Source organism: Lissotriton vulgaris, chromosome 4_1 (assembly GCF_964263255.1).
Source record: "Lissotriton vulgaris chromosome 4_1, aLisVul1.2, whole genome shotgun sequence".
NCBI lineage: Eukaryota > Metazoa > Chordata > Amphibia > Caudata > Salamandridae > Lissotriton > Lissotriton vulgaris.
Window position 1 is genome coordinate 775,247,172 of NC_141691.1, and position 14,789 is coordinate 775,261,960.

The following is a 14,789-nucleotide window of genomic DNA, read 5'->3' on the forward strand; positions in this document are numbered from 1 at the left end:
ACGCATCACTTGATTCATGGGGCACTGTCAATATTGTTATCTTTTTAAAGAAAGGCAAATATCCTATCAATCTGGGCTCCTATAGGTCCATAACACTTTTAAATAGTGATAAGTTATATTCTAAGATTTTTGCTACCCGACTTAATAAGGTAATGCAGCACTTGGTATCCGTCTGGCAACATGGTTTTATCCAGGGGAGGGGACGGGCGATCATGTTAGGCGTTTAATTTCACTTTTTGATGCCACAGAGGCTCTCATGAAACCTATGAGGGTTGCCTTTTTGGACGCCGAGAAGGTCTTTGATATGGTGTCATGGAGCTATTTGTGGAGGATTTTGGAACCTAATGGCCTAGGAGTTTTGTTTATCAGTGCAATTCAGGTTTTGTATACTAACCCTATAGCATGCCTGCAGATAATGGAAGAAGAGTATAATGCATTTTCAATTGGCAGGGTAACTAAACAGGAGCGTCCTTCCTCACCCTGCTATTCACATTATATATAGAATCCTTTTCTCAGATGATTGGAGGCTACAGGGGTGGGATAGGAAGTTATGGGCATATGCCGACAACGTGGCGATAATTACCTCCGACCCTGATAAAGAGCGCTGTCTGTAGTAGAAGCTGTTGCTGAAACTTTTGGGAAGCAATCAGGCTTCTCACTGAATAAGGAAAAAACTCAGATCTTAATAAATAGTTTTACAACTGCTTCTGACAGCAGGATCGTGGAGGAAGTAACATACCTAGGCAATACACATTAGGGCAAAGGTGGAAGATATTGCGGATGTAAATCTGGCTCCTATGATGGGGAAAATTAAGAATGATATGCGGCGATGGGACAATTTAAAGCTGTCAATAATTGGTAGATGGAAATTAATTAAAATGATGATTCTACCAAAACTACTTTATATATTTCGTACAATTCATTGGGAAATACAGAATGATTGGTTTAGGTAAATCGAGAGAGAGGCGGCTAGATTCATCTGGTCATGTAGCCAGACTAGAAGATCCAATGCATTTGTGTCCCTTCCTAGGGATAGAGGTGGACTCGGGCTATCAAATTTTAAATTATATTACCTCGCCGCAACTCTAAAATATTAATGGGCTCTCTTTGGAGTTAGGGCGAGGAAAGACAACAATCTCAGTTTTGTCCTGTCAATTTTCGAGATTCTGATTGGCTCACGGGCCAACGGCTGCCTTTTAAAAATGTATGAACCATATTTTTTTTTAAAACACGGTTTAGGACCCCGATTGCTGCGTTTCGTAATTGGGCGGGCGTTCGGAAAAAACTTGGGCTGGGTAGGTTTAACAGACACACCCCCTTGATTGGTAATGATCAGCTCCCTAAGGTCCTACAAGATGAGTGCCTGGCAAGGTGGGAAAAAGGTGGTTTGTACAGGATAGGGGATCTTCCGGCGGGGATCACATTGCATCTTTCGAAGTAATTAGGGAAAGACTTGACATCAGGCATCGTGATTTTTTCCAATTTTTACAGCTAAGGGACATTCTTCTTAAAAAAGCTAGGGGCGCAGTGGGTTTCACACTGGTAGCCCTGATCGAAGTATTAATAAAGGCCTCTGGCTCTTCGATCTCACAATTGTATAGTTGCTTGCTGGCAGGGATCACGGAGGATCTGGGCAAGCATGGGCTGAAATGGCAGGGTAGGCCCGCAGACCTTGCAGGTAATGTACCCATGGCCCCCCAGAGAGGGAGAGAGTGAGAGTGGAGAGAGACAGACAGAGAGAGGGAGAGAAAGTGGATAGCGAGAGAATGGAGGGAGAGACAGATAGTGGAGAGAGAGTGGAGAGAGACATAGAGAGAATGTAAAGAGGGGAGAGAGACTGACAGAAACTGAGATACTGATTGACTGAGAGAGAGAGAGAGACTGACAGAGCGAGAGAGACTGACTGACTGACAGAGAGAGAGAGAGGGAGACTGTGATGGAATTGGGGTCAAAGTGTGTGTGAAGCTATGCAATGCCTCTTAAGCTTGCTATTGTCTGCTAATAAAAATGTATTATCAAAATGTGCTCTTTGTAGTTACATCTGTTTTTGAAATACAGCATTGTCATATTGTCTAAGGTTTTGAAACAGATTTGATTTTTTTGTATTGTAGCCCGCCCCCCCACTGACCCCACCCTTACTGGTGCAGCCTTCAGCCACAAACCACACTGTAATTTTGGCCCCCGACAGAAAGTTTGTGAGTACCCATGTTCTAGAGGATCTGTTTCCAACTAAAAAGGTGCATTTCTGGGTCAGGTACGAGGGAGTATTGTTGTGCCTATGGTTTGGGTGCCACAGAATCAACTTTAAGGTGGATCCTGGCCACACAGGGTAGCCGTTTCAGGGATTGCAGGTCGAGAGTGATGTGATCACTTTTTTTACACCAGTGATGAGCCTAGCAGCTGTATTTAGGGGAAGCTTTAAGGGTGCAAGTGCGATTTTCGGAAGGTCCACAAGGATGGCACTACCATAGTCTAATCTTGATAGCACAAGAGCTTGCACAGCTGTTTGGAGGTGGTGGTAGAACTAATGTGTTGTTGCATTGAGAGCGCTTTGTCCAAGGATACACCTAGGGATTTATCAGAATCAATATTATGTGGGGTACAATTTAAGACAGTATGATGAGGGAGCCAGTCTTTGAGAATGGAAGCGATGGTGAGATCAGTGAGATAAATAGAAAAGGTTGTAATGTAGGTCTAACAGGAGCTGGTGTTATCCTCAATTCACATCAACATTAGAAACCCAATAGGCCCCAATTACCTTCGCTTCTCTCTGTATGAGGTAGCGCTCAGGTTTGATAGCTCAGTTTGAGAGTCATATGGGCACTTCTTCAGGTTGTTTCTAGCTTAGAAGACACAGATATGGGTTACCCCATGACTTTGGTCCTTCCACTCACTCAATTATTTCAGTCTCTTCTAGTTTTTGTAACTCTGCCTCTACTTTCAGGTGCAGGTAGAAAGCCATGTACCGGTGTTAAAGTGTCACTATTTGTATGGAATGATCAATGTGCAGCAGGGTTGACCTTTATTTGAGACATCAGATTCCTTGAAACAGTTAATCAAACTCTTGCAATAGGCTGTTTGATTTGTTAGCATGCATGCAATATGGTCATAAGATTTACATTATATGCAGACTTTATCAGGGATAGTTCTGCAGCCCTCTGATAATTTAGGAGTGTTTTACCTTCTTTTTGAGTAATGTATACTTTGGCTGTGGTAGTGTGGTTTTCTATGAGACAGTTCTGTGGTAAACAGAGCATGGAATGGCAGAGGCAAATTGCTGCCATATGTATAGATTTCCAACAATGTGGGAATCAGTTGGGGTAATGGTACCAGGGAGTCAAACAATGACTTGGAAATGACAATTATGGAAACCATTGAATAATTTAGAGCTGTTACCAGTTGTCCTCCCACTTTGGATCTAGCATTTTGATTGGAAGAGGGCATTTTTCTTGCCATGCTCCACGGCATACAAAACGTATACTGTTTTTTCACTTTCTTCAATGTCATCCGGCTGAGTAGGCAGGAAAGAGTTGACTGCCATTTTGGGGGTCCCTTTTGCCTGGTGGCAGGAACAGCAGACTTTTGTGAAGTGAGTTTTCTGCACGCCAAATATTTCTTCTCTTTAGCTGGAAATTCACCAGGATGTGGTAAAATGCCACCACAATGTATTTCGTGCATGGTTGGAACATGCCACCGACTGTTACCAGGTTTACCAGATCTTCTTGGATAGGTTTGTTGAGGGCTGCTTCCAAGTGTGACATCTAATAATTGGAGAGTTCTTACGATCGGCTGATTGTTGGGATAGCTGGTAAGAACAGGCCTGGTTCTCTTCCAATCTGTTACTGATGTTTAGCAGAGGAACATTTTTGATAAACTGAGCTCAGATTTCCTGTGTCTCCCCGTGCAGGGTGTGCTTGCTGGCAAGTTCTTTCAGTCTTGCCCAGAATGCATCCACAATCTTCTCTGGGCCTAATTTGAAGTGGCAAAGTACGAATTTCTCGTAGTCTAGTTTTGCTACTGGAACATGTTTAAACTGTGCCTCTTGTGTAGGTGCCATTAAATTGGATGCTCCATGAGTGATGTGGATGTTTCCCACAGAGCCAATGTCCAAAATCTCCTGCAAAGTAACCTGGCATTCAAGATATCCCACTTTAAGTTGCTTTGCCTGAGGTGCATAACACAAGCCTCATGGCAGCTAACATGGATAAGAGCATTCAACATGTATAACAATTCAATTAACTACAAGAAACCCTTCATAGACTCCCTTTTGAGGATAGCCGTTGCATTGATTCTCAAAATAGGAGACCATTTCATCAGGGTGTCCCTCATTATAATGATCCAGAGCACCTGATTAGGTGGCTCTCATTAACAAACACTATAAAAAAGATTCAATAACTCGTTTGTGTATCTTGCAGCCTTTGTTCTTGACCAGCTGACCTTCGCTTTGTGTTGCTGCCTGTCGGAGCTGCCTGCTGCCTTCAGGACTCCCTGGTGAGACAAGTGTCCCAGGGACACGTCGTTCCTGCCCAAGCGCTATTTCCACCACAGCTGGGAGAGGACTACAACTCCCAGGGTGCAACTCTGCCAGCACAGCTGCCGCGAGTTAGGGAAAGACGTGTCCATCGAGCATAAAGCTCCCTCTTCCCCCGCGGCTTGGGAGCCTTTGTTCTTGCCTTGCGGGCCTTCGCTTTGTGTTGCTGCGTGTCGGGGATGCCTTTAGGACTACCTGGTGGGACGAGAGTCCCAGGGACACGTCTTTCCAGCCCCAGCGCCATTTTCACCACCCTGGGAGAGGACAGCAACTCTGCCAGCACAGCTGCCGCGAGTGAGGGGGGGGGGGCCTGTCCATCGCGCATAAATTGTTGTCTTTCCACTCGTGGCACAGGATGCGCGCAGGACGAAGCCCAGACCAAGGGCGAACCCGTCTGTGCCCGTCAGAACCTGGAAAAGGCTGGGCTAACCCCCTAAAATCTTGCCCCTTGAGACACTGACTTGGCAATATTTTGGTGCATAAACATAGTGTGCTGTAATTAAGTAAATTAATCATTCTGCTTTGTACAGCCAACGGTAAGCCAACTTACCATGGATAAACGTAAGTGAGTTGCAGGTACGCTAGATGCTTTTTCGGTTAGGGCGGAGTCACTTTTGACTCACGAAATAGAACTAACTGAGTGACGTCTTTCTTTGGATCCATCTATTTTTCAGAGTCATTTATTAGGGGGTACCCCCTCATTTAGAACGGGGGGATCTCGTGCAAGAATGTCTGGCCACCACTTCCACAAATGCTTCACTTGCTTCTTCCCCCTTCTCCCCCTGCACCAGATCCAAATCCCACAGTAGTGTCCGGTAGTCACTAAGACGAGGGTCTTGAAGAATGTGGTAGCACGGAAGGCGGAGGTTTTGCCAGCAAAAAAGGAGGGCTGTGGTAAAAAAAAAAAAATTGTCAAGGGCCCCCAAGCAACTGATTGTGCCAATATTGCTTGTAATGTCAATGTTTTTTTCATGGAAAAGTAACTCTGTTGGTAGGCAAACTGACATGGTTCCATCGCCTTACCTCTCAAGTGATATTAATACTAAGGATGTTATGACTGAAACTGATGTTGCTCTAAACGAATCAGCATTAGGACCAGTGTTATGCCGAGTCCATGATTTGGTTGGAAAAAACGTTGCCCTACTCTGGGGAAAATCGAACCAACCTGACACTGCCGTAAAAAAACTTAAGCAGTAACAGGATGGGTAGCCAACCTACGGAGTAGAAGGGGAAGATTTAAGAACAATGGTGGATAGTTGTCTATCCTCAGCTTACAACAGGCAAGCTACACTCAAGGTCCACAAGATAGCTGTGTAGCACGACTAGATTTAGGAAGGGCTTCAAATGTCCCTGTGAAGGAATTGAAAGGTGATGTAACTAATGATTCCCTGAATCCTAATACAGATATACTGAGTCTACCCACAAGTTCATGCCCTTATGTTTTAATCTTGGCTGATGTTCCTGCCTTAAGGGTAGACCAGAGAGAAAATTGGGATGACCAACGGAATAAAACTGTGGATTGGTTGACAAAACATAAAAGGTTCCATCCCTCGGATCTTAGGATATTTTAATGGATTGCAGAGTGGGGTAGGTAAGTCAATCCTTGAAGTGTATAAAAGGTGACTGTATTGCGGTTAATTTTCGTAGGCCACAGATGGTTCACTATCTTTTAAACCATTGTGAGGCAACTTTTACTCCAAATATTAGTAGCTGTGCACTCCCCTTGGGGTATTTTTATAAACCGCAGGCGGACCTTTAATCCTTAGGCCTGCCTTAGTTACAACGTTCAATAGGTTTCAGGTATTGTCGGACTTGGACTGACAATTATCTATACCCCAACAAGGAAGGGTGCTTGCAGCTGATTTCCAGGTCTCGGTACCTATGCCCTCTGTAAGTGATTATAAATTGAAAGCTATTGCTGATAAGGAAGAAGTAGGAATTGCCTCTAGTATTCTAGTAAAGGATGTAGGAGGATCACATTTGAATATTAGTTACCAGGTCCAAATATGTAACCCCAATGATAGGGAGGAGGTTATCATACATGGCAATACTGATGAATTATCTATACCTTTGTCTGAGGAGAATGGGGTGAGTGCTGAGCCAGTTTACTTAATTGAGAATAACGGGAGGGATACCCCAAACAATAACCCTACTTTTAAATCCGTCAATGACTGAGGAAATGCTAAGACTAACAAATGAAGTGGATGAAGTAGACAATGAACAAAATATGGAAGAATGCCAAACAAAGATAAGACTGACCTCTTGGAATATTGCAGGGCTCAAAAGAAATCACAGAGCTGTAGTATGGCAGGAATATATTGGAAACATGGGCTTTGGAGACCCCCCACAAAGTCGGTTTTAAAACATTTAGTGTGGCTGCTGTTCCTTCGGCTAGAGGAAGGCCCGCAGGAGGTCTTGCTATTCGGGTAAAAATCACCTTAGGTGTTGACATAAAGCAGGTAGAATTCCCAACGCACGATATTCTGGGAATAAAGTTTCTAACACCTGAAAAAAAGGAAGTCTACATAATAAATATATACTGTAGACCAAATTAAGCAAGTAAGGAATCTGAGGTTATTGAACATTTAGATCAATGTTTAACCTTAGTTAACCCAAGGGCTTTGATAATTGTGGGGGGTGATTTTAATCGCAAATTCAAACCTGTGGTTGGGTTTGACAATATTTTCGAAGAAGAAGACACTGCCAATAACATCCCTTTACTGGACAGTAGCCCCGTAGTACCCTGTACATCTGCTGTTGCGCAGCGAATACGATTGGTTTCAGGTCATGGCCTATGAGCTTGCAATGGTCAATTGCCTTGCGGCAGCCCAAATGCTCCTACATTTAGCAGGAGTAATTCGAAGAGCTGTATAGATTATATAATGGTATCTATTGCTTTGTAGCCAATGGTACATAATTTAATAGTCAAGGATTGATCTCAGAGTGATCACTATCCCTTATGTTTGTTACTTGCTGCTCACCTCTTTCAGTTAGTCCCCTTGAGAGTTGGATAAACTAATAGTAGTGTCATTGAGCCATTACTAAGTAACAATCATAGAGCTTTAAAGTGGCCCTCGATATGGAAAATGAAATGGCTATTAAACAGATCTATGATAGAAAGCTTCTCCGTATGTAGATCTATCTGCCACAGAGATTCCAATTATGGAGATACATCATAGATTGGTAGAAGACCTAATACCTATACTAAGTAAGATCCCGAAAGAACGCAAAAAGGGGACAACAGAAGCGATCAAACTGGACAATCACTGGTATAATAAAAAATGCAGTGAGGCAAAAAAGGAACTAATTTTGGCAACAAAAGTCAAAGGTATAATGGCTTTAAGAGACAAAAGGACCCAGTATAAGAGACTAATATTCCAAACTAAAAAAAAAACTGGGATAAAAATATTTGGACTGAACTAATTATTGCAGCCAAAGCAAGGGACCAATCAGGTTTTTGGCGCCTGATATCTAAAGGTAATATAAAGAGAAGTAGCAAAGACCTTTTTTTAGATGCAAATACTTGGCTAATCCATTTTTCCCGCCTTTACTCTATATCTATGAATGATATTGAGTACAGTTCACAAGACTATGAAACAACTTTAAAAAGTGCCTCATCATATTTTAGTTTGGATGAAACAATGGCAGCAGTAGATGCAGTAAAACCAGAGAATTGCAAAAAACACAGTTGATGCAGAACAAGGTCTTACATTCACCCCAGTACAAAGATCTGGGCCTAAATCCATCGTTTTTTTTGCACTCCACACCACCCTAGGTCAGACAATGGCTATATGCAAATCAGCCTTGACCCAGTGCCTCATGGGAACAGTCCAGCCCGAACTACCAAGCCATGTCTTTCCTAGACCGTAATCAAGCATCCAAGGAAGGGTTTCTGGCGATCAGCCTTCTTCAGCCTGGATAGCTTGACTCCAGTGATGTGGAGAGCCTGGGACTCACGTCTGAGCATACCCAGCCCACTCGGGGTGAAAATTGCAAAAAACACAGTTGATGAACAGAATGTAGAACAATGTCTTACATTCACCCCAGTACAAAGATCTGGGCCTAAATCCATCGTTTTTTTTGCACTCCACACCACCCTAGGTCAGACAATGGCTATATGCAAATCAGCCTTGACTCTGTGCCTCATGGGAACAGTCCAGCCCGAACTACCAAGCCATGTCTTTCCTAGCGGAGGAAACCCAGGGAGTCCACAAACATCCAATTTCCATGCCCTGGGCTATGCTACTCCATTCCTTTGCGCAAGAAACAACTGTGGCAGGACCACGGTTGGCAGGTTCCCCGGGGACCCCCATAGCCCGCGAGACTACCCAGCCAGGAGCCCAGAGGCCCGACAGATCACAACGGCCGGCCACAACTGACCCATCCCCACGCCTTTATGCGGATGGTGATCAGAGATCCCATCTCCAGCACCTGTGCAATTCCAGCAGAATACCCCACAATAGTACAGCTCTCAGGTGAATTCCAACGTGACACCATTATATGAGACACAGTGCACCCCCAGTTTTGTATATCTCCAGTTTGTTCAAGGTTAACACACGGTTGACATCCCATAACCCCTGTGACAACATGTAAGGGAGGAATAGACACACCCCACAATCTCAGCAAGGCGCAGCGGCCACCCTGCCGGCTTATTAGCGATAATTGGACACAGACCTTATGGATCAGTCGCCTACCAAGAGACCAGGGGGGGGGGTCTTTACACCCTAGGACTATACGCTCGAATGTCAATGTAGAGCACAATTATGTGATCTTGCTTGTAAGACAATATCACTTGCATTGGAAATGTGTTGTAAGCGCTAATAAATAAATGGCAATGAAATTTTATTTTTTTTAAAACATTACTAGGCAACTTGAACCTTGGACTAGAAGAAGCTTGCCTGGCACCTCTCTCAATGAATTAATCACTCGTACACACACTTCACACTTCCTCACAAACAAAGGTCATCATCCATTACCAGTCATAAAATGCATGCTCTAGTCCAACTGAAGGAACCCAACATACCTAAATGTCCCATCCTCTTGCACCATGGGGGGGTCTAATATAATCCCATCATTATTTAATTCAAATGGGACAGTTTCTGACAAGGACATCAAACCCACAGTGCCTATGCATTTTAACTCCTCTTAATTTTGTGTCAGAAATATAACTTCAAAATCTTCATTTACCAAAAATGAGTTTATCCCAGAATTCAACCAGGTTATCAAATCTAAACTGTAGAATGATTTGGTAAAAATTGTGGTAGGTGATAACATTCTATATATTGTTGAAGATATAGAAGCTCGATTTGGTGATCGTAGTTTGAATTGTCCCAGAGGACGAGTGTACAAAACATTTTCCCTTATTCAAAGAACTGTGGCAGGGGTGTGCATTGGGTCTGTGCCTTTCTAAAATGACCATAACTCACTAAAGGCCAATTTCATTAATCTGTATTTGGCACGAACCCCACAGTTCGCTTCCACAGCAAACTGTCTACAGCAACTAATTTTGCTTTAGCAACTAATTTTTCTTTCTGTTCATTAGAAGGACGGGTGAATCCTCGGTGGCAGAATGCTAAATCAAAAACAAGGTTAATTGTGCCTTTTAAGATGAAATAAAAGGCCAATGTACATAGAGTTACAGAAGGCAACAATGCAATTTCTTCATTTTGGGGAGTTGAGCATAAATTAAACTGGCAGCATTTACTAAGTAAATGCATAAGCTTGGTTCAAGTTAATGGTGCACTATTCAAACCTGTCCTGTAGCATTGCGACATGGGTTTCCGATGCAGTGCTTAAAATCTTCAAGACAAAATACAGCAACACATGGACGCAGAATTTAGGGTCTTGTTAATCCACTTCTTTGCAGCAAAAAAAAAAGAATAATATACGTTAATTAGAAAACTACCAGGCCTGTCAATGTGATCCAGCAATCTAACATAATGGACTTCTTGAATATGCCACCACAGAGGGGGTCATTGTCTTAACAAATTAGTATGCATTTCTCAATAAAACCATAATTAATATTTGCTAACTATATTCTGTTCAGAACATACCATTGCTTGGGTCACTTTACTAAGCTGAACAGGTCAAATATATACAACACTAGCTCAACTTTTAGTTTGCATGTGCCTGACTACAGCTCCTTTAAATCACCTCAATGTACTGCTTAGGAGGCACTGGAGTTATGGAACACATTAGTAAAAGTTAATTTACCTATACAATACTATTATCTTACAAAAACATGAGCACAGGTTAGACTGTTATAGAGAGTAGCCATGTCCTCTTCCGAAGTCAAGAGGACCCTTGGCTGGCACCTAAGTCCAAGAAGTCATCTGAAGGTTACTAAGTTATGGGCCTCCACAATGGGGGGGTTGCTCGTTTGAGCTGACCGTTATTGTTTTACTAAACCCCAAGCGCATGCCTTTACACAAGCCTGAGAAACAAGTATGAGGCCAATATTTTAAAATAAAACGTTTAGGAGGTATTTTTTTTTATATACTTTGCCCTTTTGTTTGTTTGCACATGATCAGTTGTCATCACGCACTAAAACATTCGGCATTCAAATTTAGGAAAATTACTGTATAACCTTTTCCAAAGCTCTTGGTCTTTTTGTTACATAACTGTATGAAGATTGGGTGTAACTAAGAGTTTACTGATTTTGTAAACTAATCTTAATATATAGCGTATACGTGTTCAAAATAATAATGCAAAGAAGGAAATAGTTTTCAACCGACTCACTGCCTCTATTCTGTCACAAACTAGGCTTCTGCGCTATTCACCCAACAAAAACCTCATGCTTCCAACTTACTCTCCTCAGTCAACAGTCTCCATCTTTACTCTTCACAGTGAAGTATTTGACACACTAGGTCATCCAACCCTACTCATCTCCGTCCGCACTCCTGTAACAAGGACTCTGCTCCTCAGTGGTTCTCCTATCATCTATTAGACCATTCCTTTTGTGGCACAAGACTTCCCCAAATCACATCTAAATTTTCTAGCAATGTTGGTCTCCAAGAGCCTATCTTATGCCAGCTCCCATTCTTCCCATTAACCACATTCTAACACAGATTACACCAAAAATTAATTTTCCTCATTCCCTTCAATCAAGGGTCTTTGACTGTCTCATTGCGGTCAGACATCTTATATCTAAGGCTATCCCGCTTTAGGTTTTCAACAGAGAACTGACAAAATCCCACCAACATTAAAACAGCCCTCATTAGTATAAAAATATGAACACCTGCACAATCTCAAACTAAAATACCATTCAGGGGAAAGACAACCGAGAAGGAGTCTGTTCGTTTCTCCTGAACACAATACATCTTTGTTATACAAGGCAGCAGCAAGAAAGATTGGCCAAGATTAGTCTGCTTTTATTTTTTTGTTGAAGATGTCACTAACCTAGTTCTTCCTGCTTTTACTCCCTCTAATTTTGTGAGATTGGATTAAAGGTGTAGGGATTAGAAGCATGTTTTAGGTCTGATCTCCTTTTACAAAACTTTGAGAATTGAGGAATATTAAAATCATATTTAATATTTTGGAAGGGTTTAAATCTTTCACGGATATGTGATATTGATCATAATAATTTTGGCCAATATGTTTCATCACATTTACCCAGACACAGAATAGGTAAAACAATTTCACACATCAGCCCCCTGGTCAACTGCCAGATACCTTGGGTTTAATCATGCAATGAAAAATGTAGGGACAGATACCTATGAAGAGTAGAAAAAAGTGCTGGTATCATGCACACAAGATATTGGTGAACACATGAAAAGACTTTCCACATACCAACAAAATCCATAGCTACAAGATGTCCCATCGTTATGTGGAATACCTTCAGCTAATCCTGACTTTTTACTCAATATCACTTTACAGGTGGGGGTTTTGAGCTCATCAAATTGGCAGCTATCAATGTCCACACAACAGCACCACCACCACCTTAAGGTGGGCAGGCAAAAGGTGCTGAAAAGCAGTGGTGAGTGTGTTAAACGCATTAAAATTTCAGGTGCAACAGAATGAAGGGATACAAATTAATCTAGTGTAATTCAAAGCTATAAAGGTTTCACAAGGTACTATGCTGTTGGAATGGTTGACCTTCGAAACATTGTCATAATATTCCGTACGAAGTAGGTGAGGGACCCCAAATGATGTGTAGGAATTTGTTTAAACATTTTAATATAACGGTCTTATCAGTTAATCAATAGTTGTTTAAACTAGTCAGTCATGACCAAGTGAGTGTGCGAGGTCATGAGATGAGTGTGCAATACAGACCTTCTGGGCTTAGTCCAAAATAAATCAGTTGGACAAACTGCCAAAGTGAAGACACTACATACTTAATTTCCAGAAGGAGTAATTTAGCTGGTCTGCTTTAGCGCTATCACTGCAAAAATGGTTTGTGAACACTGTAAACTGTTTTTTTCTATTGGGGTGGGGGTGTTAGGCAGCTGAATAAATACGGATTTTTATTTGAAAAGGTTTGAAAACAGGACAGCCTCCTGATATCACTTAGCTCCCACATGACAAACTCCTCCAAAACATAGGTTCTTTATTTTACTCCCCCCAGTGCATCCACCCCACTTTTTTCCCAACACCTGGACTTGCACAATAGGCTAATGCCTGGTGGCCCTCTTCGACCCACATGTGATAAGATTGCCAGCTGTGCATTTCTTAATTTTACTAGCAGGCTGTTCACACTGTTCTATTACCACAAAAGTTTTGTTTGTAAATCACAGGTATATATTTGAAATATTTCTTCAGTTATTTATATTTTTTTGTCTTTTTAAAACAAAGCTATTTTAGACCTCATGCTCTTGTTCGGGCCGTACATTTTACGGAAGAGAAAGCAACCAATCTTTAAAGCATAATACGAGATTACAAAAGCACTCAGCATGAAAATGGACCACCTTAGCATACTAAGAACCCAGGCGGTCTACACACTGGCTTTTAAAAGATCAAGACTGCATGGTTATCAAATATATAAGTCCTTAGGAAATGGTTCCTCGTAGTAGCCCATGCAATGGAACCACATGTGCCTACGCATTTGTCCATGCAAGATGGTCTTCAGCCACTGCCTTCTGCAGTGCAAATGTAACTGGTGTGTGCACATGTCAACCCTTCTGGTTTTAGTTGCTTTTATAATCCCCATGCTTCATCAATTAGATGAGCTTTCAGATATTGCGTTGAAAACTTCTGGATGCTAGCACCTCTTTTAATCATCTGTATAGTTCATTTAACACAAATTCTTGAATCAGACAGCTGAAATTTGAATAGCAAATTACTAGGTAATTGGGTTCCTTGGTTTCCCCAAGTGACATACGGTCTCCAGTGTGAGTAAAAGGTGCACTCGAATGGGTGATTGTTCCCAGTGTGGGAGCGAAATACACCTTGTGCTGCAGGAAACAGACACTTAAGTTTCATCCCATGTACAAACGTACTTTCAGTTCATATGCTAGTTTTAGTATATATAAACACACACAGTTGCTTTCAATGATCACAAGACCGACACCTCACATTGGAAGAAACTAGAACAAGAATCCTATGAAAAACTTCTAACAGTGAAAGAGACTAGAACACGTCTCTGCAGACAGTGATAGGACGGCTATTGTTGCCAATGGTAAAACAAGTAGTGCCGACAGGATTCTATGAAGCCGAGCACTTTAGGGCCTTTGTATGTCCATGTGCCCCAGCAGTTTACTTAATGAAAACTGATCATTCGAGCCTCGGTTAAACAACCTCTTTCTCTCATACTCACACAGTGTGAGGGGGTGGGGGTGGGAAGAGAGAAAGCCCCTCTCTGTTCCAGAATACAAGTATACTTAGGCAACAGCATTGTTAAACCAGAGCGGTGATGAGCTAGGTGTATAGCGATTTGCCTTGTCAATAAATATAAGGTCTATTGCTAGTTGCCTTAGAAGATAGATAGTGGTTGGCTGTAGTATGCAACCGAAACTTTAGCTATTTTAAGCACCGCCTGTTAGTTTCAGACTCATTGTCAGTGAAAGAAGCATTTACAGATCGGTTTAATTTGGAGGGGCACCAGGAACTGTGATGAAACTGATCGATGACCTTGAAGAAGAGATTAAAAGATCGCAAAACCCGTTTTAGAAAAAATTGCGGGCACATTTACAGAGCCTAAAGAGCAATGTAACTGAAAACTAAGATTAAAACCACAAATCAATCGCTATTTGACGAAGTTATTGGCTGAGACATACTACAACTAAGGGAAAAAATTGTGCTCCTAAAAAGTAAAAGTAGTATT